General features: G+C 50.6%; 1 non-coding gene across 1 annotated transcript; it reads right to left on the bottom strand.

The window, feature by feature from the left end:
- Positions 1 to 274: 274 nt before the first annotated feature.
- On the bottom strand, positions 275 to 381 carry LOC130018405 (U6 spliceosomal RNA). Its single transcript, XR_008791575.1, has one exon. It is a non-coding gene; the product is annotated as a U6 spliceosomal RNA (small nuclear RNA).
- Positions 382 to 4,703: the final 4,322 nt, after the last annotated feature.

The following is a 4,703-nucleotide window of genomic DNA, read 5'->3' as shown; positions in this document are numbered from 1 at the left end:
GATGAAAACTGCGTAAGAGCAATTTTGACCCAAGAATGCTACAACAAGATTAATTAAATTAATGGGACTGATTTTTCTCCTAAACCTAAACAGACCTATCACAGGCAATACTCCCCCCCGCCCCAAGTTTTGGGGCCACACACCGGAATGTTTGAGAGCTACTCCTGGCTAGGTGTTTGGGGCTCCTGTATACATACAAAACAGGTGCTCCAGAACTTTGAATTATCTAGCCAGCTCTCATGACATTGAAGAAAAAAATATAGACGTATAATTAGTACACAGGAACATAACCACGAATTTGCATGTCATCCTTGCGCAGGGGCCATGCTAATCTTCTCGGTATCGTTCCAATTTTAGCATATGTGCTGCCGAAGCAAGCACTGTCCCAAAGTTAAAAATGTTAATCACATATAATTCCATTTATTTAATACCACTATGGGCTGGAGCAATAGCACAGTGGTAGGGCATTTGTCTTGTGCACAGCCAGCCCAGCAGAGTCAGGTTCGATTCCTCCGCCCTTCTCAGAGAGCGCGGGGCAATCTACAGAGAGCATTTTGCCCACATGGCAAAGCCTGGCAAGCTACCCGTGATGTATTCTATATGCCAAACGCAGTAACAAGAAGTCTCAAAATGAACACATTACTGGGTCCGCTCGAGCAAACTGATGAACAATGGGAAGACAGTGCTACTGTATAATATTGCATTTGATATCACTACCTACTTAATACAACTACCATTAGCCTTTGGATGGTGTCTCCCAGTTTTTTCTTTGTGTCTACATTTTTATATACATTTGAAATCATTACTGCATGTTTGTGTATTCCTTTCTCAATACTGTAATTGGTGGTGCGGGCAGGAGCATTTGGACCACACCCTGTGGTGCTCAGAGCACTCCTGGCTCTGTGCTCAGGAGTGACCCCTGGCCGTGCTCCAGAACATATGGGTGCCAGGGACTGCGCTAGTCTGCTGCCTGCCAGGCAAACACCTCACACTCCGCACCATCCCTATTATGCACTATAAGCTGGCTCTCTTGTTTTACACACTACCATAAACACTGTTCCGTAGACTATACAATTATTATTTTTACTGTCATTAGTTTACAATATGGCAAGAGTATTAAAAACATAGTAAACATGACAACGAGTGAAGAAACTTTCCCCAAATTTTGATACGTCCTTGGTTTCTGAGACTGTAGGATTGGTTTCCGACACTATGGCAGTACCACCGCCAAGTACAGACACAAAGCTCAATGATCGTTCCCCGTGTGATTCTTTCCATGTATATTTGTATTTATTTCTGGGTCTGGGGCCACACCAGGAGTGCCCAGGCCCTCCCCGGATATTCTTCCCTTACTCTTTCCCTGTAAATAGCTTTGTGGGTCAACCGCAATACTTTGCCTGTTGAGTCTTAAACTCAGAAAATCTATTCCAAAGTAGGACTTCCAGTTCTGCCCCAGAGATACCTGAATGCTCCCTCATACCTGGGAGCACTTTTGCAGGATGTCTCGGAGGGTGCTAAAACACACACACACACACACACACACACACACACACACAACCCTTGCCTGTGGCTTCCTGTTTGCTGGGCTGGGGGAAGTCTCCCCATGTTTACAGGAGGCCTCCTGGAGAGGAAATCTAGGAATTCGATTCTTATCTCCAGACATCTCCCTGCAGGGGCAGTGGGGATCTAGGCAGGGAGGCCAAGAGCAGAGGAAGGGTGTTGGTTGCCCACTTCCGGGACGATGACCCCTGCCAGTCCCGCCCGTCCAGTTGTCACAGGCTCTTCAGAAGGTTCTGCCAGGACCACGGCATCTGTGAGACACAGACTGAGACAAAGGTCCTCAGGAAAACGCGCCCAGAAGGAAACAGCCAGGAGAAAGCGCCTCCAGTAGCCCTCTGGACAGCAGGGCCAAACATGGTCCAGAAGCAAAAGGCTTCAGATTCAAAGATGCTCTCTGGGTCAGCACCCTTCTGGACAGCAGCGGAGGCAGCTGGGGAGCAAAGCCCAGAGTATCTCTCTCTCTTTCTCTCTCTCCCTCCCTCCATCCCTCTCTCTCTTCTCTCTCTCCCTCTCTCTCTCTCCTTCCCTCGCTCTCTCTTCTCTCTCCTTCCCTCCCTTTCTGTCTCCCTCCCTCCCTCTCCTCTCTCCCCTCTCTCTCCTCTCTTCTGTCTTTCTCTCCCTCCCTCCTTCTTTCTCTCCCTCCCTCCTTCTTTCTCTCCCTCCCTCCTTCTTTCTCTCCCTCCCTCCTTCTTTCTCTCCCTCCCTCCTTCTCTCTCTCCCTCCCTCCCTCTCTCTCTCCTTTCTCTTCTCTCCCCTCTCTCTCTGTCTCTCTCTGTCTCTCTATCTCTCCCCCTCCCTCTTGCCCGCACCCCCAGGAAACCACCAAGTGGCAGTGAGTAGGGCCCACTGGCTCCTGGGTCTTCCCCTGCTCGCCCTGGCATGACCCTCCTCCCACTCTTGCTTCTTGTAAACCTTAGTGGTGACGTTGCACCGCCCGCCTCCAACCCCTACCCCACAGACACTCATCTGTACACCGCACCGTGCAGGGACATGGAGCACAACCTGATTTTTTTTTTGAAGGGGGGGTTCACACCCAGCGATGCTCAGGATTCCTCCTGGCTCTGCACTCAGGAATTACTCCTGGCAGTGCTCGGGGGACCCTATGGGATGCTGGGGATGGAACCTGGGTCGACCGTGTGCAAGGCAAACGCCCTCCCTGCTGTACTGCCACTCTGGCCCACAGTCTGATTCTTTTGATGGCTGTTTCTGCTTTTGTTTTGGGGGACCCACACTCAGAGGTGCCCAGGTCATGAGTCAGTGCTCCAGTGTCGAAACCCTAGCGTGTGCCCCAGCCTCCGGAGCTGGCCCCCAACTTCTTTACGCTTTCATTATATTATTATCATTGAGTTTTGCAGCACCAGGGGGTGAACCCAGGCCTTCACACAGGCCAAGCACTGCTCTAGCTTTTGCCCTCATGCCACAGCCTCCAGTTTGACTTCTCGAATCTGCCCCACTGATGTCCTGTCTGGGAAAATGTAGGTAAGAGAATGCAAGGGTCTTTTTTTGTTTTGTTTTGCTTTGCTTTTTGTTGGGGTTTTTTTGGGGGGAGGGGTCACACCCAGCAATGCTCAGGGGTTACTCCTGGCTCACTACGCTCAGGAATTACTCCTGGCGGTGCTCGGGGGACCCTATGGGATGCAGGGGACCAAATCTGGGTCTCTGCGTGCAAGGCAAACGCTCTCCCCACTGTACTATCGCTCCAGCCTCCAAACGCAAGGTTTTAGAGTAGATGGACTGCTCGGGCTGGGGGTGAGCTATGTGGTTCAGGGATGGACACAGGGCCAGTCTGCAGAGACCCCGGATACAGGGAGCATGATGGAGGTAGAAATAGATTTCATAGTTTTAGGAAGGATGACATTCTCCCAGAAGCAACTGGGAGAATGCTCTCCTGCAACTCTTTCCCAGAAACCTCTGTGTGTCATCCCAGGCCTTTCCTGTGACAAATGGTCTGGTCCCTGAGTCCGCCCCAGGGCAAAGGCTCAGCCTGGCTGCGGGTTGGCACAGATGGATGGGGCTGGGGTGGGCGTCAGGACTGACACCGGGAGTGACCTCACCCAGCCTGCTGCTAGCTATTTTTAGCAGGGTTCAGGAAGGGCCTTGACAAAACAGTAAAACACTTCCTAAAAAGAGACAAGGGAAATTAGCTTAAACAAAAGTGATGACTCAGACCTGGACTTTAGGGGGGTTTTGGGGGAAGGCGGTGGGGGGGGGGGGAGAAGCAGTAGATGGAACGTGTCCAGTAGTCTTCTAGGGCTACTCCAGATTCTGTGCTTAGGGGTCAGTGATGCTCAGGAGATAACACCACCGTGAGCATCTGGTCAAGGCTGGTTGCATGCAAGGCCAGTGCCTTAATCCTGTCTTATCTCCCACCCTAGCGCTCATGCTGAGATTGGACACCAGGATAGGAGTGACCCCCACCTGAGCTCTGGGATGGGAGTCACCCCTTGAGCACCACTGGGTGTGTCCCACCCCCAATGAGTAAAATGCAAAGGAAACAAAAGTGAACTCATGGTGTTTGACTCAGTCACCCTGGGGCCAACAGCCTTCTGTAAGAGAGAGAGAGAGAAAGAGAGAGAGAGAGAGAGAGAAAGCGCACAAAAGGCCAGTGTGAGGAGGAACCCAGGAACAGAAAGCTATAAATATGGATTTCCTCGGGCCCTGGGCCCAGGTGGGTGGGCTCAGAGCCCAAGGCAGCTGGGATAGAGAAAGGACCACTAGGTAAATGATGGTTACCTCGGGATGGGAGATGCATGTTGAAAGTAGACTATGGACCAAACATGATGGCCGCTTAGTACCTGTATTGAAAACCATAACACCCACAAGGAGAGAGAAAGAGGAAATGTGTCTGCCACAGAGGCGGGGAGTGGGAGGAGGTGGGGAGGGGTGGGGATGGAGGGAGGGATACTGGGAACATTGGTGGTGGAGAATGGGCACTGGTAGAAGGATGGGTACTAGAACATTGCTTGACTGAAATGTAATCCGAAAACTCTGTAAGTCTATAACTGTATCTCATGGTGATTCATTAAAATAAAAAAGAAAGAAAGAAAGAAAGAAAGAAAGAAAGAAAGAAAGAAAGAAAATGAAATAACTAGAATATTCCACTGTTCTTCCTGCATTAACTTATGCCTCAGAGACCTGGGCCC

The sequence above is a fragment of the Sorex fumeus genome, unplaced genomic scaffold, assembly GCF_029834395.1.
Source record: "Sorex fumeus unplaced genomic scaffold, SorFum_2.1 ptg000264l, whole genome shotgun sequence".
Classification (NCBI taxonomy): domain Eukaryota; kingdom Metazoa; phylum Chordata; class Mammalia; order Eulipotyphla; family Soricidae; genus Sorex; species Sorex fumeus.
This window is presented reverse-complemented; position numbering and strand designations above follow the sequence as displayed.